The following is a 21,325-nucleotide window of genomic DNA, read 5'->3' as shown; positions in this document are numbered from 1 at the left end:
CCAGCACTGCATGGTGAAGCTCCCTCCTGATCTGCCAGTGGAACCTGGAACAACTCTGTTCCTATTTATGTGATGGCTGAAGCTTGTAGCATTTACCTTCATTCGTGAAAAAGGTAATGTGATAACTTTGCTCACAAAGATAAATGTGATCTCAAAATCAAAGCCCTGACGTCAGTAGGTTTCCATAGCACATATCCCTTTCTGTTGTGTTTTGTATGGGTTTGTTTTGTTTTGTTTTTTCTTCTTCACTTTAGGCTGAAGTTTTCTCTGGTTTTACCCTCTTCCTCATTGCCTTAGATGCAAGTGAGGAACTTCTGTGAAGGGGGGACTCCTGTCTTCAAAGAGTTTCCTCACTTAAGCATCTCCTAGTGGTCTGTGATGCATTTCTCAATCTTCTGATAGAGAGACAACCACATAAACACTAAGCAGTTATGAGAGGATATTTCTCCAGAAATATCTCTCTATTCTACAGAATATTTTACAAAAGAAGTATTTGCAATCTTTTTTGAAATAATTCTTTCAGGCTTCAATGCACAATGAATCTTTTTCTCTAAAGGATATCTTCAATGATAAAATGAAAGAATTCAGGAAGTGGGTAGAGAGAATCTGTCATTCTCAATTAAATCAGCCAAGTCTTCAGGCAATTTCTACAAATTTTCACTAGTTTATTCCCTACTGAATCTTGGGGATTTCTTTTGGTTTGGTTTTTTTGTTTGTTTTTTTTAAATTACTGTGTGTACCCTAATATTAGTAATACCCAGTAAAACACAGTAGAAACCCAACAGCTGATCCATTTAATCTTAGGTTAACCATACCCTCATTTGCCTTTCTGATTACAAAAAGCTAAATATCTGCAAGACTATGCATTGTGTTAGCTTTTAGTTACCATAGCATAGGGTTTTTTTTAGTACAGTCACCATACACATTTGCTAAACAATGCAAAATTATAGTGTCACCAAGACTGCTCTAAAGCTGATAAAACATTTTCTGATTTGTCAGTGTAATTACTGGTTGCATCTTCTTACTTGTGGAAACGTGTCTTTCCCGAAAAGCTTTAAAAATCCTGGTTAACTATGGTCATACTGAAGTCAGCAGTGCAACACCATTATGTTTAGTGTTGAAAAAGCTGGATCCAAGGTGCTACATAGGGACCAAGGGATGAACCAGCATTCCCATTCACAGTACAAGATGAAAAATAGAAAGCACTTTCCCTTTCAAGATGTAGAGTCTTGAAAAGTGAGAGGGTTTTTTTTTCCCTCTTTCAGAGCTCCTTTCATTGAAATATATATAAGCAGCAGACTACATAACTTAAATAAATAAATAAGTAAAAGAAAAATCTTCAAGTTTGGTCCCTAAGTGCCTTTCTCTATACCTTCCTTTTTTTTCAGATGATAATTTTTAAAAATTTTGTCTTGTGCAGCTTTTCCCTAAGTCTGGGCTAGAGAGTCTGTATTTAACTGTGCCTTTGTTTAAAAGAAACAATCAATAGCCCCTAACTTCATAACATTTTAACTGCATATTCTGCACCATAAATTTCATATAAAATCACCTCAACTTTCATTACAACAAAAGTATGCAGCTAAAGCTGCCTTCACAAGTCATTAAATAACCTTTCTGGATTTCAGCTACCACCGCCCTTTCAACACTGCAATTTCTGTCCTGAGGAGGCTTAAAATATTTTTTAGTTTAGTTTACTGCTTTAACTTTTTGGCTGTGTGCACATCCACCACACACATTCTCTGTGGAGGTACTAGTGAGAAATGTCACTCTCAGAAGGCAAGCAAAGCCAGACTCCTGCTCATTAGCACTGCTTGGTGACCATTAAACACAATTTCTAACCACACATAGATGAGGAACTCCAGACAAACCTCATATTATTTCCTTGCAATAATAACATTACTTTGTAGGAAATACCTGTAATATTGAATGGAAGTCTTCTAAATCCAAGCCAATTCTTTGCATCAAGTAAAAGTTAAACATGAAAAGACTCAAAGAGATAGGAAAAGCCAGAATTAAGTGTCTTTCTCAGCACTGTATCTGTACAACTTTTAATGGTGTGATTTCCCCCCACACCAATTCCTTCTGCTTTAAGGGAATGAGTAATTGTTTACCATTTCTTTTCATCTTTGTCATTCAGTATCTGGCCTACGATGTTATTTAGCGTGCCCTAACTGCAAACAAAATCCTACATGCAAAATGATGAATTTCCCTCAGGGAGCTCTCACAATCCTACCTGAGCATTTCTAGGGTATCCCAGGGCTTCCCTTCTCAGCATCACCAGGGGATCATTATCACCATTGCTTTATAATGAAGGCCACAGGTGCCTGAAGTAGCCAATAATTCTGGATGCTCAAATTAAGATAGCTGCTTTCTATGAATTCCTTAGCATTTTTATCCCATTTGATGGGGGTGCTTATGTGAGCAGATTAAAGCCTCAGACAGAGGAACTCAGTTGTCTAAGCTTCTGTGCTGTTGGAGCATCCAGTGGCATGGCACAGTTAGAACTCTCCCAAATAATTTTCAGGGATGGCTGAAGAGTCAGCATGCTTCAAGGTCTGCTCCTAATAAATTATTTATCTGCAGCCATCTGCTTTATGGACTAGGTGAGTTTAATAGTGCACACAGAGGTCACTATACCATCTGGCCTGAGCAGCACCAGTCCCTTCCACAGACTCCAGGGTCAAGAACTTTCTACAGATTTACATCCAAGTTACTTTTCCATGCCTTGGTCTCGTAAACTTCCCTCCCAATCTTTTGCATAGAAATTGCATCAAAGAAAGTGGTGATGCCACACTTCACTGCTGGAGCATGTACCCCCTGTGCATTTAAAGCACTGTGAGGAAAAAAGTACATGGTACATAAGAAAAGGCTGTGTCACAGGGCCCCTAGAAAGTGAGTAAATTTGCTTTGTTCTGACTTTTACAAGACAAAGTTACTGTATTTATCAGGACATGTCCTTTTTTCAAAACTTGTCAAGTTGTTTGCAACAAAAGATTGTATTAATTATTTCCTTTCTTTGGAAACAAATGGAAGAAGCTTTTCAGAATTTGTTGAAAATCTGTCTTCAACATTTTTAAACAAAATTTATATTTCTGCTTCTAAATATACTGATGTTTAATTATTATTTTTTAAAGATTAAGAAAGCTCTCCATCAAACTTTGAAATTATTAAACAAAATAAAGTAGGTGACCCCATTCAACACATTTTTTTCAGGCTTCAAAACTCTAAGACCAATGTTTTTTTCTTTTTTCCCAGGCAAAAATACTCAATGAAATCCAGAAAAATCTGGATAGAGTAGGTCATTTTTGTGTTGACTAGTTTGCTATTAAAAATTACTTACTTATGTGTGAAAAAATCAGGATTTTCAGTATATATAATGCAGATATGTAACACTTTCTGGAAAAAAAAACAGCTTTAGCTCTTTGTACGTGTAATATCAGGGGAAGTTCAGACTGGACATTAAGAAAAGGTTCTTCATTAAGAGAGTGGTTGGTCCCTGGAACAAGACCCCCAGGGATGTGGTCACACCACAAAGCCTGTCAGAGTTCATGGAGTGTCTGGGCAACATTCTTAGTTATATGGTTTAGTTTTTAGTTTAGCTGCGCTCAATGATCCATAAGGTTCTTTTCCAACTGGGATATTCTATGATTCTAAAGAGCCTTAGAAAGTCTGCACCCACCTCAGCATTTCACTCTTAGAATGAATACAGCTGAATACAGCAAGTCAGTCAAGAAAAGACAGAGCAAGTTAGTTGTGACAAACTAATGCATTTCTACTGAGTAAACCAATTCTTAGAACTTTACATGTCAGCTTGTTTGACTGTGATTCTACTTTTTCCAACTTCTGCTTTGCTGTAATATCTTTGCTACCACACCTCAGCTGTCTGCTCAGCTTAAAACAGAAGACTTGCAGCTTCTTAATGGTGAGCAGTGAGCTTTATTAATAGTATTTTCCCTTACTTTCAGGGTTTTTTTAAATGGCTGAATAAAACCCTTCTCAAATATGGTACTCTTTCTTTCCATTTCCCACCTTCACATCTCATACAGTTAAGGATTGGCAAGCTGAAGGGAGGGAATGTCAGGAAAACATGTCAAACTACTCCTGAGCATCATATGCATGCCTCAGAGTCATATCCATCTGCAGGAACACAGGGATGCATGCACAGAGAGAAGTAGGTGAGATTTCACTGTCCAGACTATCAGTGAAATCACTTGGGCTCAAGTGTTCAGACCCAAGTGGCTGAAACCACTTGAAGCTATGTGGCCTGAAGGGAAAAGGATGGAGCCTGAGCCTGAGTCTCCTTTGTGACAGATCTTCCCTGCAAGCAGTGGCTGGCTCACAGCAGACCACAAGCATGGTCAGGGCCACTGCTGGTGGGTGACAGGGACTGCAAGAGAGCTGCATCCTTCCTTGAGCTAAGGCCAAGTAGCACCTGGAGCCCTGAGAACTCTATGGATGTGTTGGCCTATGGAAAGTAAAATCTTGCTTTGAGAATGAATCCTGCAAAACCTGCTCTTGGGCCATTACTATGGCTAATTGGTCCAAAATTAAGATTATTTCTGTTTCATAACAGACCTCACAAATTATTTACTTTTGGTATGTGAAAAATTAAACGTCGGCTGCACAAAGACTCAGAAAACTGCAGTAAACATTCAAAAACATGGGGCCTTTTATAGATGAACTTTTAAAACCACCAAAATCCTGCTAGCTCTCTGTTCTCAACACCTTGAGCACAGAAGTGTCTTTTAGATGGATGAGCTGAACTTCATCAAAGAGCAGCAGGCACAGAAGCTTTATATATTCTTTAAGAGCCTTGGGTAAGAAAAGCCAGATAGAAATAGGTAAGGAGACAGAAGACAGAAAAAAAGGGAGAGTATAGCTGATAAAATGTTTGTAAAAATCTTGCAGTCACACAACCTTGGCAGTTTTGGATAACCTGAGTTTTCATAAAATCATAGAATCTTTCAGGTTGGAAAAGACCCTTGGGATCATCAAGTCCAACCTAATCCCTAGTCTACAAATTTCTCCTCTAAACCAAATTCCCCAACATCACATCAAACTACTCAAACAGCACCTGCTCTTACTGGAGCTCTTACTCAAGGTATAGCCCTGTGGGTTGGGCCCTAGCCTCCTCTAAAGGTGATGTGGACAACTTTACACTGAAAGTCTGAAAACTCTTGACAGCACTAGGGGTAATTTTAACTCAAGACTCATCTAGAATTCAAGACTCAAATGGCCTTTCTGAGTAGGGCCTCACCACAACTCTGGAGCTGAGAGCTGGGTTTGGAGCAGCAGTTTGGAGCAGTCAGACTGCAGTGAGGTCTCAAGAAAGTAAAAAATGTGGCATTTCAATGCCTCCCAGCACTGAATCAAGACCATCACCAGCCTTTATTTTGGACCAGTTCTAGTTATGTCTCTTTCCTTATTTGCAATGCTCTGTTGTTGGTGTTTGTGACAAGTGTGACTATTTGATCCTTATAAAAAATCCCGATGCATTTCTGATCAGTTTACAAAAACAGTTCAATTTCCACTGCAGCCCAACTTGAAGCATCTCTTTTTTAGGATGTCTGTTGTGTCTGCACTTTACTATTTATGTTTACAGTTGGTTGCTAAGGGCTGAGTTACTGCTTTCATCAAAGATACTGTCTTTCACTGCATATTTAGCCTTCCTTGGAAATTTCAGAGGGAATGAGCTTCTCTCATCAGAGAAGTAAAAGGCTGAGTGGCAGATCATTTTCTTTAATTTCAAGCAACCAGATATTACAGAAATGAGATTATGTAAGATCTTCATTTCAGGGCTAAATCAAACAACATATTTATATCCTGGCTAGCCCTATGGATACATAGTTTTGATCTTTCCATACAATTCTTGGAGAACTGTGTTACAGATATTTTATTACAAACATTACATATACAGGATACAATAATAATAGTAAATACATTAGTATTAATAAATTAGAGTGTTGAATTGCAATTTATTCATCCACTACTTGATTACTTTTTTTTTAATTGCAGTGCAGTGCATTAAGATCATAGAATCACAGAATCATCTAGGTTGGAAAGGACCTCTGAGATCATCAAGTCCAATCCTTAATCCACTACTGCTGTGGTTACCAGACCATGGCACTGAGTGCCACATTCAGTCTCTTTTTAGAAACCTCCAGGGATAGAGAATCCACCACCTCCTGAACCAGCCCATTCCAATGCCTAATCACCCTCTCTGTAAAGAATTTCTTCCTAATATCCAACCTAAACCTCCCCTGGCAGAACTTAAGTCCATACCTTCTTGTCCTACTGATGGCTGCCTGGGAAAAGAGACCAACCCCCCCCTGGCTACACCCTTCTTTCAGGGAGTTGTAGAGAGTGATGAGGTCTCCCCTGAGCCTCCTCTTCTCCAGGCTGAACAGCCCCAGCTCCCTCAGCCTCTCCTCATAGGGTCTGTGCTCGAGTCCCTTCACCAGCCTGGTTGCCCTCCTTTGGACCTGCTCCAGGACCTCAATCTCCTTCCTGAACTGAGGGGCCCAGAACTGGACACAGTACTCAAGGTGTGGCCTCCCCAGAGCTGAGTACAGGGGCAGAATCACTTCCTTGGACCTGCTGGCCACACTGTTCCTGATACAGGCCAGGATACCATTGGCCTTCTTGGCCACGTGGGCACACTGCTGGCCCATGTTCAGCTTCCTGTCAATCCAAGATGATGGAGGAGATTGTCAACACACAATTTGTTCTTTGAGGAGGCCCTATTGCAATCAGTTATCCTAAACCAATTAGTTTTAGGGATATTCTAAACATGTTATCTTCTATAACCCTTCAATTTTCCACTGCTCCCTTTGAATAACAGTGCTGCCAGCTAGTTGAAAGCACTGGAATATGCCACAGATGTCTTTTTGTTCTCCTGAAGAAAAGCTTGCTCAGTGTAGCACTGACTGATTCTAGGTTTCTGGGCAGAGAAGTATTATACAATATATACCATTACCCCATATACATGGAGAATGATGTCTGAAGAAATGAGGCTCATTGAGACAAGTCAAATTTTACCCCTCTTTGAATGAAATTGCACCCAAAACTCTGGTCTTGTCACTTTGTCTACAATGCTTAAAATTTCTAAAAGAGGATAAACATACAATGCCATCATCCTGGATCTCCAGTTAAGGAAAGCATGGTTGTATTCTTAAGTTATTTCTTTGGAAATAAAAACATTTCAGTTCAATTACTACCTCTATCAAAAAATTCATTTTGAACCATTTCTAGCTGGACCATTCCCTGATTCAATAAAGGAAAATGGTAGACCTAGACCTTTCTAGTCAACAGATAGGAAAAGTCATGGCCAAAGATTTCAGTTTGAGAAGGGCAAATATACTCAAGAGACATTTGTCTCAACCCAGTCATTCTACCCAGCAGGAGTACAGACTGTGTTCTTATCTCTGGTGCTTCACGGGAACAATAAAGCTAGAAGGAATGAATCAAGGCCTTAATTTTTGGGTGACTCAGTTCTGAAAAGCACCTTCATACATAGATGGAAATGTCCCCAAGATCATAGCATCAGCAAGTCTTCATAAAAAGCCTTTACTGTTCATTATTAAGACAAAAATCAGTCTAGGCTTGATTCTGGAGGATCCATCTTTTCAATGTTCTTATGCCTTAAGCTATGGAATGTCTTGAAAAAAACACTCCAAAAACCTACTGAAAACTGTCATGTAGGTCCTATGACAACCTGTCACCTTACCTTGCTCGTCTGAGAGAAGAGGTCACCAAGAAAGCAGAAAACTTGGTTTGGTTTCCCAACCTTATCTAAAGTGTTTCGGTACCACACACTGCACAAAAGTACGATGATCTGGGGACTGGCTAAGACTGGTTTTAAGAATTCCAGCTTAACATTGCAGAAAAAAAGCTACACTTCATTTTCATACTGAGTTTTAGTCCTATCATGAGTGGAGACAGTCTAGGTTTTGAAAAGCAGAATATCAAGCTTAAAGGCAACTGATACCAGGAACTTTGGTATTTTTTACCCTCAAATTGAGCTGACCATAAAAAAATGTGAGGACTCATTATCATACACAAACCCATGCTAGTGTTGCTGTAATTCTGAAACCAAGACAGCATAAAAGGAAAATTCTAAAAAACTGCCACTTATAAATTCATGTATTTACCTCAACCAAGGTAAAATGTATTTTTAAAAGCCACAGCATCCTCTTAAAAATATGCTTCATCAGAGCCATTAGTGCAGGGTTTCTAATATTAAACATGCAAGAGTCAAGTTCAAAGAAGGGTGTGGGAACCTCTAAGGCAAGATCAACATGATACTTCATGGTCAGAAAGTAGATACTCTGAACTCCTATCCAGGTTCAGTGCATAAGCAAGATCAAAGGTGATACTACTCACCCACGTTATATTCTAAGCCTGGAAACCTCCTCCTGTAAGAGGCATGTAAAACATCCCCTCAAAAGCACTGGACAAGTTCCACTCTTTTCAAAATACAGCTTGTGCTGGTAGAAACCTATTGATGTACTTGCCTTGTTATTAAACATTCACCCATGGACCATGTTCATCCCTGGAGACTCAGAGCTGTGGTCTATATTCTGTAGGCTGTTGCTGCTACCAGTAGTCCCCAGGATGGCTGCAGAGATGGAGACTAACCATCCCTGTTCCAGCTGAGCAAGAATGAGGCAGCCCCTGCTCAGAAGGCAACAAGCATGAGCCTATAGGTAAGGGGTATGAGCAGTCCTTTGACTGAGGGGGAATCTTGGGTTATAAGAAGCAAAATATTTGTTGGTGTTAGGTTAATCTAAGAAAGGCCTAAAAGCTTGATTTTGGGGTGTGAGTACCCTAAACAGAAAGCTATTGAACAAAGGCCAGATATTTTTGCTTCTGCTAGGTGATTTATAAACATGTTGGGGCAGGCAAACACTCTAACCCCTTCTCTTGTTCAAGGGTGTCAGAAGGTACCCAGCACTGCTAATGCTATCGCAATGACATGCCTCAACAGTGACAGTCACTTTAGAAGTGGCTATCCGTAGCCAGGTTAGTCCTGAATACAAATTCAAGAACAAGGCCTACCCATTTAAGAAGTTTGCTCTTTGTCAGCAATAATGAGAATGAAGAAAGCATCAGATAAAAATACTCTAGAAGGCAAGACCTAGATGGCACTGCTGTCAAGGTAGATCAGCTTTGGGTGCTATAAATCTCTGCAGCCACTGGACAAGCACTTACAATAGTGTCACACATAGCTTTGTGGTTTCCAGGCTAATTGGGCTGGTTCAGTGTTTTGAGGCTACTTAAATACAGTAGTGGGATTCTTCTAGCTGCTGCAGCCTGACAGCACTTTCTGCTCAAACTGTTTTGGGAGCTCTCCAATCTATATGTAAATTTACAGTGAACGTATGGCCATAAATTATAGGAGGATTAGTAAATCACCTGAGAGTGCATCCACCTGGGATGAGGTCATCAACCTTGTAGGTAAACCAAAACCTCACACTTTGGGAGGGCAAAAGGACCCAACTGAAATGTTGTGTGGCTTCACTTTGAGCTGTTGAATTTGGTCGTAATTTTTTATATCTGTATTTTAAAATACAGATAATTATCTAAAAGTCAACTATTTATGAGGTACTGTGAAAAACTATTTTATTAACTGCCTTGAGGTGTCTTATTAATGCTCTGAGGCAAACTTATTCTGTATTTGGACTGTATGTACTGCCATAATTGATTTCTATTTCTTAACTTGTTAGGCAGTCAGGGGAAGAAGTTCATCTCCAGTGCCATCAAAGCAGATGATGTTTGAGAGCTTTGTTCAGTTTATTATCAGCACAGCTTTGCATTCATCTCCTTTTTACACAGTTTTACCTGAAGAGAAAACCTTTATTTCCTAACCAGCTAATACCCAAATATGATGGAGGAATGAACACCCTGTAGTAGCAAGCATGGCTTCCCAGGGGGAAGCAATGACCAGTGTAGAGGCTTCACACACCAGTGCTGTGCCAAGAGAGATGCTCAGCCCCTCCATCCAGGCTCGGACTGTGCCTGCCCTTGCACAATTCTACAGTGTACCACCATCCATCCCCTTGTCATGGTATTGCAAGAGGTAAATTGGTAGATTGCCATTGTTCCTTGTAAAGACTACAATTGCTGCTTAGCACAACCTACTCCTAAATACTCGGAGCTGCATTATGCCAGCGTGACATGTATTATTTATTAGCTAATAGATTGCTGGTTCTGACTCCCTTGCTGCTGCCAACAGTGACGCTACAGACTATTTCTTATAGTCATCCAGAGGAGGAGTAGGACCCTCTAGAAGCCAGACACCTCAGTCACAGCTGATCTGTCATTATGGCTAAATATAGATTTCCTGTGTTAGAAACAAATAAATTAAAACCCCCAACACTTTTAGTGGCCTAAGATTCTTCCATTACTCTTTCCATACTGTTCACGCAGCCACCAAGATCCACGAACAAGCACGTCCAAAATAATATTCATCACCCATTGATTGTGCAGCTCACTTTCATGCTGGTGAAAAAAAGTAGCTCCTCAGTTTAAAAAACTCCTCAGTTTACTCCAGCTTTGGAAGAAAGTGATGTACTGCACAGTAAACAGGTGAAACTTCTGGAGGATGCTAATGGGCAACTCGCACTGAAGTTTCTGCACGGGCGGTAATGAGCACCAGGAAGGACAAAAAGCAGAACAGCCTTGTCAGACCTTCCAGCTGTAATGGAGAACACAGGCAGTTTTAAGCTTAATAGATTTTAAATGTCTTGACGGATGCATACTATATCTGAGGCTTTTATAGTATTTAGTAATCTGGGGAGCTATTTTGGGACTGCTTTATACCTATAGCCAACCAAGATAAGAAACTTTCAAGTTCTATTCGATAAAAATTTGAGTTGTTAGGCTTCTCCATTCACTTTCTATATTAATTCAAACAATTTAGTATATATGCATTTTACTTATATTGAATTTGAGTATCACTTAGCGATCTATTTATTATAGCATGAAATATTATGTGTAAAATTGCATAATACTCAAGAAAATATTCAAAATACTGAAATTCTTTCCAAATCCTTTTCATATAGCCAGAGAATTATAAACAAACACAGGAAGGTATGGTATGCCACAAAATCTATATTTGCAATAGGGAAAAAATCTAATCTATAATACTGCAAGCAATTTTTTTTTTTCACAGTGTCACACAGAACACTGTTGCTCATCTTTGAGATCTCTGCAATTAAATGTTGGTATGTTCATTTTGATTTACAATTAAAATCATTGTTAGGAAGTAGACGCTCATTTCTACCTGCTAAAGTGTGAGCTAAAACAACATCTCTCAAAGATTTACTACAAAATCCAAGAAATTAAGTAACCATTGCCACTGCCTCAGCAGTAACTATAATAGAAAGATGCGAGTTACTTATGAGAAATAAGAACTATTTTCTTGGGGTGCTCATATCCTGGTAAGCGTAGAAATAGCACAGCTCAACAAAGTAAACAACAGCTTGTTTTTATCATGCATCCAAGTTTATAATATTCAGACACCTATTAGGTAAAAAAACATTTCTAAGAATGAAAAGATTTCCTATGGCAATACTATAGAAAAAAGGAAAGTCCTTTCAGAGGCCATAGTTAATTATCTGCAAGAGGTGTGAGCATTTTGTTGCTGGGTAAGAAGGTATTGCACAATAACACGATTAGTTAATAAAAATGGCCACTGAAAACATGAAAAAAAAATTTTTTTTTTGAATGTGTGTTTACTCTGATGAAGCCGAAGTGGCTCGCAACTTTAAGTGCTTCCCTCTCTGGCTCCCAGCTTTCTCTCCTGGGATCTGCCTGTTGGGAGCAGAAGGTCTGTACTCAGGAAAAGCAGACACCTTCAGAGGGGTCTGCAGCAGGATCCCACAGAACTGCTGTGCTCCTAAGTCACTGCCTCCTTCACCAGGTACCTCATCTCCCACCCACTAAGACTCCTTTCCTCCAGACCATGGAGAGCTGAGACCAGACAGCTCCTCCCCAGCATGCTGTTTATATAAGAACATACAGAGTAAAACACTGATTGAAATGTCCCCCAGAAGGTAGCTTTAAATATAACAGCGCCACGAAAAAGATTTTACCTGCACATGTAGTGACATGAAGCTCAAGGAAGTCAGATAAGACCAAGATTGTCTTCTAAAAGTCACAGTAGCAAGCTGTTTGGCAAAATCCCAAATGCTGGCAAGCAACAAGAAAGCTCTTGCGAATCTCAACTCCTTGCCTTGCCCTGAATGGGAAGCCAGAATTTACCAATTAACTTGCACTTAGGAAAAGAAGGCTGAGCATGAATAAATAAATGCATGTGATATGGCATCATTACGGCAACGGGATGCTTCAAAATGCTGAAGCCAGTGGAAACGTTCAGACTGAAGCTGCCCCAAACAGTGCTTCTCCCTCATCTTGAGCTGAAGATGTTTTCATTGTTACTGTCTGCATATGTCTGACTGAGGCCAACCTGCTGAGCCCCAGTCACAGCACCCAGCTGAGAAAGAAGGCAGTGAGAGCAGTTCAAATGCTGTTGTGAGAGCCGCTTGTAGAAGCATCATTAAAAAAAATAAAAATAAAAAACCCAACCAAACAAAACACAAAAAAACCCAAAACCAACAACAAAATACAACAAGGCAGCTGCAAGTTCCAATAAGGCTGAGAGAAGAGAGTTTATCTGTTGTTGTTTGAAAGGAAAAGACAACGGTGTTAAGGAGCAGCAACAAACTTTTTTTGTGTGCTGCACCTCATCTCTCTGGGAAACATTTTCAGACCTTTGCTAGCACATCTCAGGTGATCACAGCTCAAACAAATCTCTCAAGCAAGGTGTAGTGACTGACCTCTCTCCCCTGAAAGTTTCTAGTAAAACTCTCTGAGAGCAGGATGATGCCCCAGGCTTGGTAGGACATTTAGTTCCTCAGACTCTAAGGTTCAGTGTTAGCTCTGCACTGACTTGGATCCAACTCCCCAACGGAGCAAACTTAACTTGATGTGTTTTTAAAGCAAAACCTCAGCAGACAGGCTTTTCCCACTTGCAAGCCTGTCCAGCCTGGCTGCTATCCTTCTTTTAAACCAATCCTGGCAGCTCCTCAGAGCTACAGGACAGGGTCAGTGAAATCCCTCACTTTGGTGTCCTTTTAATAGAAAGATCTTGATGACTGGGTATTTGCTAAGGAATGTTACCTCCACCTGATGCTGTTGACACTTCCTTTTTTACACAAACATTTAAAAAGTGGCAAAGTGAAGCCAAGGATGGTCCCCTCTGCAACGAATATAAATGTTCAAGAAAACACAAATATACTGCTTATTTATATCTTAATCATTATGTAACTTGAGTTGAATGAAGTCCAAGACTTACCATAAATACGGACAGTATATACATAAGGTGTAAGAAAAGGTTTACCTTTACCCGGGCAGGGAAATTCTGATACAAGAAACACATTGGGTTTGTTGCAGAAATCATGCAGTGAACATGCCTGTTTAGAAAGCTACTTGGGCTTTTAAATCTGGGGGACTGACAGCACGCTTCTTATCTACAGAAAGCATATATGTTGGTATGTTTTGGACTTTCACAATGATACAGTTCCTCTTTGGCAGGGAGGATTTTTCAGTCTCTGGGTACATGGGGTAATTCGAGTGACAGCTGTCTACCGAGAACTCTGAGGTTTTGTATCACCAGCTTCCCACAAGCTCTATTAGAGCATCGGAAACAAATGACGAGCCTTTATCTTTAAAGCTCACTCACAGCAGGAGGTAGAATACTACGAAATTTCATTTCTCCCCTTCCCTTTAGCAGCTCTGGAAGAACAAAAATACAGCCACGGTTTCCAAAGCGCTCTAGCGTGAGGGCTGCATTCTTCTCCCTTAAACTGATCCAGGCAGCCGGGGAGGAAACCCTGTTCCGTCCAGCACCGCCGAGCACACCCCTTCTCCCGAGGGGTGCTCCCGATCCCGGGGCTGCCGCTGCGCAGCGGAGCGGATGGTGGCCGGGGCGCAACGGAGGTACCCGCGGGAGAACCGCGCTCCCGCCTGGCCCGGGAGCCCCGCAGCCCACCGGGAGCCAGCCGGCAGTTTTCTCCACCCTTACAACTCCCACCAGTGCGGGAGGCGTGGATGTCTCTTTTAAAAAAAACAAAACAAAACAAAACAAACCCACAAAAATTAACCCCAAAGCAAACAAAAGCAAAATGCAGCGCTGGGAGGAGGAGAGATGCCCGTCCGCTTACCTGGCTCCACGGGCGCCCGGGGCACCGCCGGGGGCTGGAGGAGGGATTCCCCGGCGCTGGCAGGGGCTGCTCGGGCTTCCCCGGGCACTGCGCGGCCGCCAAAGCCACGGCGAGAGGTTTGTTTTGGTCGTTCCTTCCCGGGGAGGGTTTTGCTCTACATTCCCGGCTCCACATCACCGCCCCCCCCGGGCACGGAGAGGACTGGGGGTGGAAAACCAGGGCAAAGGCATCTCCCTCCTACCCGCCGAGATGAGAAGCCGCCGAACAAACAGCGCGGCGAGCGGCTGGGGTGGCGGGCGGAGGAGGGGGGGGGGCAGGGAGAGGAGGAGGTGTGGAGCTTGGGAGGGTGGGGGGGTGGAATAAAAACCGAGCCCGCGCTGCCCTCGCCCCGCTGTAATCCCCGGCTTCATGCGAGCTGCCGGCGCGGCCGCCCGTGTCTGCGGCTGTGCGTGGGGGCGGCGGCGGCGGCGGGGCGGAGGGAGGGGGGGCACGGACGCTGCCGTCCGGGGCACTCGGGGCACCCCCGGTGCCCCCTCACACCCACCCCGCGCCGTGCCGCCCCCCAGCCCGGCTGCGCGCACACCCGCGCACACGCACAGTCCCTACGCTGCCCCCAGGAAGGGCTGCGCACACGCACCCCCCACACACATCCCTGCATGAACCCCAGGCGGGGGATGTACACACACACACACACCCCGCACCCCTGCGCGGGTAGAGGGCGCGCACACAGGCACACAAAAACCTCTGTGTGTGCGGGCGCACACGGACACGGTATCACCGCCACAGGCGGGGGATGCACACCCACGCGTCTATGCGCACACACATACATGCACAGCCCACGCTAACCCTCCCTCCCCTCAGGCAGGGGGTGCACACACACACACACACACACACACACACACACACGCGCACACAGAACCCACGCTAAAACCTCCCCTCCACCCCGCCAGGGGATCCCACTCTCAGACAAGGGAGCACCCACAGTAACCCTCTAGTACAGGGAATGAGCACACCCCCTCAGGCCTCCCCACTCCCCTCCCTCCACACACACCTCCCTCCCAGAAAGGGAATGTGTGCACACACACACACTCTTCCATGTACTACCCCCCTCGCTCACACATACACACCCACCCACCACCTTCTCCTGGTCAGTAGGGCACCCACACCACCATCCTTCCCCTCTTTTCCTTTCCCCTTCCCAAGCCCAAGCAGGGTACAGAGACACAACACAAAACCCATGTTTGTTCCCCAAATCCTGCTGACAACTTGGCAGCCGCAGCCCAGCCTCGCTGTTGGCAGGCTGAAGGCCTGACAAGGGCCAAATCCCATGGCAGAGGTACAGTCCCTGGGGAGTCAGGACCCCTGACGGTGTGGGAACTCACACAATCATATCAAATCTTGATGGGGTCTATTCAAGACTTCTGCTACTCCTGCTGCTTCTTCCTTCCTCCCATAAGGTTTAATAGCTCTTCTTTATTGCTTTTTAATGGAAAGTCCTTTATCATTCCCAATAGTGAGAGGAAGTCTCTCTCCCTCTTTCAGTGAAGGGCCTCTATATTTTAGGTATTGGAGTAGAAGGCTGTTTTTTTTTCCAAGCTCTTCTCTCTTTCTCAGGTTGAATAACAGTTCCTCTGCAGCTTTGCCCACTGGGTTGTGTTGCTCAGACTTCATCTCATCCCATTGCTCTGAGATTCTGCCTTCAGTGTTGCACATTTCACTGCTGAGTTGAAGGCTTTCCAACACAACATTTATCAGCTTCCTTTTTTTGTTGTTGTTTAATTCAAAGACCTCCTAATTGTTTTGAAAGCCATCCAAGAAACAGTATTGGGTAGTATGGCCACCATTAATTCAGTTACTGAAAATTAGGTTAAACTTTAAATGCTCATTTACTGTGTTAATTTCTCCCTCACACTATTTGCTTCCTTGTATCTCAGCTTGAGAACATATTGATATTTAATTTTTTTTAAAAAGGCTGATGATCTTCTCTAGGCCTGCATTCTGAAGTTTTCTGAATGGGTCCCACAGTAGCAGCAGTCCAAAGCTGTGCTGATTTCAAAGTTAGTTTTCTATGGAAATAATGGTATATGTTGAAACATCCAGCAACTTTGTTTGAAATACGGACATTTGTCATAGACTTCTGTGTTTGTGCCTACCCTATCCTTAAGTTTAGTCAGGGAAATACACTTCAATATCTTATACATTAAACCGAAGTTTCATAGCTACCTACTCCTATAAATAAAATCACACATTGAAATGTAGTTTATGTATTCCATATATTCCTCCCCTTATATATGGATGTGTCTATGTATCTCACTCCTAATTTTTGAAACCACTGATGAATTTCAGCTGAATATGAGAAGTGGGTAAAACTCTCAGACAATTAAATTTCTACAAGTTTAAGAAAAAGAATGCAGTTGTGTCAATAGGCTCACTATGTATCCTTCGTGCCCAGGGCATGGCAAAGGTGTTCATGCACTGAGTTTAGGAGTTCATGCACTGTTACATACCTCATACTGCATACATTTATGTCACATCAGTGAGAAAAAATTCAGCTGGAGCTAATGTCTTCTTATCCACTGCAATGAATAAGCCCTATGAGGCAAAGCCGTAGCAAGCCAGTTCATTCATTTGGATGCTCATGAAATAATAGATTCTCAGGAACTCCAGTGTTCCTCTGCTGCTTTTCATGATTCAGTGAGCAGTTTGAAAGGCTGTAAGTAATTTATAGAAGTAGACTATGTTTTTGTGAAATTTTAATGTTGGATTTTTTTGTATTTTTTAGAAAGGGAGAGTCTCTTATTTCTCTCTCATACACACATACATTGAGACACTAACAGGACTTGGTCATTGAGAAAGCTGACAGGGAGAGCAGTCAATAGGTGAGCTCCTGCAGTTCTCTGCTACACCTGTGTGCATGCTGTGTAGACACTGCTCCAGAATAACCAATTGATCTGCTTTCAAAAGGGAGGAATTATCCTGGAATTACTCTAAGCTAGTGACTCCACAGTTAAAATAGCTTTATTCTGGGAAAGAATTTTCTGCACGGAGGTCTATTGTCATACCTGGATACATGTTTACTTCCCTCTATCTACATTAACCAATTTTTCTTCATAAACAAATTGCTAACTGTTGCTGTCTGGATCCTTTTCTAGGCTTGGAGATTTTCTGTTCATAAACACTCATCTTCTGCACTTAGATTAGACCTGTGTGTTTGGATATTGAAGGGATTGTTTTGTGGTTCCTTTATTTACCAGAAAAAGGTGCAAAATCTCTGGTTATACTGATTACCAGTGTCTTGCAGACTGTGTGGGAAAGATTTCCTTCAGAGATGTTTTGTTTCAGTTGGTCAAGTAAGAGGCAGAAAGACATCTTGAGTGAAAGAGAAATCTCTTTTCTGCCAGGCTTTCAACTGCAGGGTTTTTTCCCTCATAACAGCAATGTTCTTCAGAGCACCCTTTATGAAGTCCAGCCTTGTAAACATGCTGGAGCTCTTCCTTCTCCCTTCATGCCTGGTTTGTATAGATGAGCCCACTAGGTCTCTGTGAGGCAATGCTTCCCTAACACATCCCTGGAGTGAGAGGAGCCAGGGGGAAGGAAGGCACAGATGGAGAAAGATGGGCAAAGTTTTGGAAAGGCATAGTTGGAGCTCTATATGCCGCAGGAGAATCATTCAAAATCACAATCTGACCATTGCAAGAAATAGTTATATTCTCCACGGCTGACCCTCTTGACCACATTAGTGATGCCATGTGACCCACACACTTGGTTCTTTCAAAGAAAGAAGAGTGGATTTGTGTTTGTCAGGGACCTGAAAGCATTCTCAGGGCTGCTGGCCCTGCCCAACCTCCCCTGGCTGCTCCCCCTGCCCATAGTCCAGGACCTCATTTAAGCTCAGCCCAGGGCTTTCAGACCCTTCCCCAGCAGTACTAGAGATACTTTCCTGTGGAGAAGGGAATGATCCTTTCCAGGCAGGATCCATGGCTATTTTTCACTTGGAGGAGCAGATATTACCAGCAACAGGACAATTGCTGTCATCAGCATCAAAACTGGTCTGTCTGTCTAAAAAAAGAGTTGATCATTTGCCTGAGTGTAATCATCTTAATTACTGCAACACCAAAATGTGGTGTCAGGTGGTCTGAAAATATCTCCTAATATCCCAGTGGTGAGTCCAACAAAAGGCAAAAAGAAGGTAGCTCTATTCTAGGAGAAAATTCACCCCATCCTACTGCCCATTTTATCAGCCAAGATCTGTAGATAAGACCAAGTCAAACAAAGGCTGCTTCTTGGCCAAGTCTAATATTGTCTTAAAATAAGTCATGTCAGAAATAATATCTGGCAATAACATAGCCCACCATCGTTCAGACCAAGTCTGGTCTAGATTAGGGACCTCCTGAATCATGGAATAGCTTTCCATGCTTCCTGGTGAGTGATTTAAGGATTTTTCTGTTTTTTATTTCTTTTCATCAGATGTATCCAGCTCAGAATCATACAATGTTAGGGGTTGGAAGGAACCACTGGAGATAATCAATTCCATCTTCCCCCTACCAAAGCAGGATCACCTAGGGCAGGTCACAGAGAAACACATCCAGACAGGTCTTGAAAGTCTCTAGAGAAGGAGTAATATGTTTTCTATTCCTCTTGCCATGGATCAGACTCCAACACACTTTCTCCTAGTCTCAGGTTCGAGACGGGATCCTGCAAGAGTCTTAGCTCTTTCACAGGATGCAGTGGGACAGCATTCTGACACGTAACTAAAGGCTACAGTGTACACACATTTAGAAATTATATGCTGCTATTATATGCTATTTTTCCTCTGTAGCACAGTAAGTGGAAACTTACAGGGCTGGGGCTGGGTGTCTCAAAAGCAGCAAGGGAGCTGAGCTAGAGCATAGCCAGGAAGGGCAGATCACTGGTGAGATGCCATTGTCAAATTAGCTCCAAGTTAGATGGGCTTTGTGTTGGTTGTTGGTTTTGGATTTTTTTTTCTGTTTGTAAAAATTGATTTATTGTTCCTTTCTTCTGTGGGTGGATTTTTTTAATACAGATTATTATTATTATGGAAAAAACTGCACAAGAATAGAGTAATTGCTGTCAGGAGTAGAATCAATTGTAGACACAGGATAACACAAACAGCAAATAAACTTGAACTAAGCAGAGGCATATCAATTTGATTATAATTGAATCAGAGTCAAAAAAACTGATTTATTTCAAATTTAGGCATCTCCTCATATGTGTAAGTCAAATAGATAAGATTTACTTAGTTGGCTTCTCTGTCAAGCAGACAGAATGCCTGCTGAGTGGTTTCTGGAGCTCCAGCTTGCAACATTATGATATAGGGCTCTCCTTTGTGTAATATGAGAAAGTGATGATTTCCACAAACTCAAAAGTCTTTTTTCCACCTTCTATAATGATTTACTCTAGTTTATTTTTTTTATTTTTAAAATACTAATATTTTGTAATGTAATCTTCATAGATGTTTTTTGTTTTGTTTTTTTGTTTGTTTTTTAAAAGCTGAATGGTAATCCCTTCTGTCAAGTAAAATGTTATCCTTTTTTATTCACAAACCTTTTAAATGGAGAGTCCATCTTCTCACAATCTGAGAAATTATTCAGCTTTGCTCATGAGTCTTGGGTAGATTATATCCCAGCTTTGAACTTGCTCAGCTGTTGCTTTCTAGAAGTTGCAGAAACTTGTTCCAAGCTTATGATTAAAAAAAAAAAAATTAAAAAAAAACATCAGTTGAAGAAACCCCAGTCTCATCATTCTTAAAGACCTGGCATTTCCTGGTTGTATTATACAGGGGGGAGCCAGGGGACACTTACAGCCAAAAGTCGACTTAATGTGAGGCTTGTCTCGGTGATCAGCTTCTAGCTTTGAACTTTGCAAGCTTTGCAATGCAAAAATATTTTTCCTTAAATACCATCTCCGAGGAGACAGCTCTTGTGTCTTCAGAAACATCCACAGCCTCTTTTACACTCACTCAGTGCTGAGGCACAGCTACCTGAGCAGGAAGGTAGGGCTCAGACCTCTGGATTCTCCCTTGTCCCTGTGAAGGCACAGCTACACAAGCTGAGCATTCCCTTCCCAGGAGAGCTGACATGGAAGACATCCTTTCTGAGCTCCTTTGAAGGTTTGTGGTACCTGCCTGGGGTCTGGGTAACAGGCAGTAATTTGTTTGCCTTTCCCCAGTCTGATGAAATGGGAGTCAGAATTTTTAGGCTTTTCACTTCAGGTTATTTCTGCTCTACGTTAAATAGGATTTAGTGATAGAATAATTAAAAGTAATCTGTCACAATAACTTAGGCATAAGCAGAAGGCATTTTCTCTGCAGGTCAAAGCTGAAGGCAAACAGCAAGGACTGGAAGAAGAGATGTTCAGCAACCACTCAGAATTACCTTTATTAGTAAAGGAGAATGAAGCATCCAGGAACAGAGAATTTCACAATGGGAAGAAGCAAGCTGCAGAGAGAGGAGGATCAGACTGTGATTAGTTGTGAGAGGTATGAAGCTTCTAATTATAAGGGCAATCCCCATGCTCCTCCCCTGCAGCCGGGTAGAAGAGGATTGGCGTTTGGGAGGAGAGCTTCCTCCACGTATTGTATTCTAACAGGCCCTTGGGAGAACTCTAGGGAGGATAATTTTCCTGAAAGAGGGTTTGAGGCTTTCCCTGAGCAGGGCAGTTCTGCAGTACAGGAGCAGGGAGCTGTGCATGGGCAGGGCAGTCCTCTTCCCACGTTGTGATGGGAAGTGGGGAGTGAGCTGCCCAGGGATTAGACTGAATCTGCAGTTGACACGTCTGACAAACTTGTGCTGCCAATAAACACAGTAAATTGAATGTGGATAATTTGTTTAAAACTTATGGTATTCACAAGTGAAGTGTTAGTCCTTGGAGCTCTCATTATGATCCTTATTTTTCATTTTCAGGTAGTTCCCCATGGATTAAATATCAGGACTGAGATGCAGACAACAACCAGACGTTACCTTTTTTAATGAAACGTCTTGATATCCCCGAAAAATCCTGACCCAATATTAATCCCATGTTTCTCTAGCTGTGAATAAAACATTGCATAGAACACAGTTCTGCTCCTGTCTTGCAGCAAA

At 42.2% G+C, this 21,325-nt stretch overlaps 1 protein-coding gene and 1 long non-coding RNA gene across 4 annotated transcripts in view; one reads left to right on the top strand and one right to left on the bottom strand.

The window, feature by feature from the left end:
* The window catches only part of KCNB2 (potassium voltage-gated channel subfamily B member 2), a 193,712-nt gene extending 179,048 nt beyond the window's left edge, over positions 1-14,664 (bottom strand). Inside the window, exons 1-3 of one of the 3 annotated variants that reach the window (XR_003987161.1) lie at positions 14,226-14,313; positions 12,096-12,241; positions 10,385-10,696 (exon numbers count right to left, since the gene is read on the bottom strand). The gene's annotated coding sequence lies outside the window, so the exon portion shown is untranslated. Of the gene's footprint in view, positions 1-10,384; positions 10,697-12,095; positions 12,242-14,225 lie in introns of those variants that run through there. The other 2 variants (XM_030444107.1, XM_030444108.1) reach the window with 2 other exon arrangements.
* On the top strand, positions 14,269-21,320 carry LOC115597784. The gene is made up of 3 exons (XR_003987162.1): positions 14,269-14,341; positions 20,557-20,724; positions 21,149-21,320. It is a non-coding gene; the product is annotated as an uncharacterized LOC115597784 (long non-coding RNA).
* The last annotated feature ends 5 nt before the right edge of the window (positions 21,321-21,325 follow it).

The sequence above is a fragment of the Calypte anna genome, chromosome 2 (genome assembly GCF_003957555.1).
Source record: "Calypte anna isolate BGI_N300 chromosome 2, bCalAnn1_v1.p, whole genome shotgun sequence".
NCBI lineage: Eukaryota > Metazoa > Chordata > Aves > Apodiformes > Trochilidae > Calypte > Calypte anna.
The sequence above is the reverse complement of the archived record's forward strand: the minus strand, read 5'-3'. Positions and strand labels throughout refer to the sequence as shown.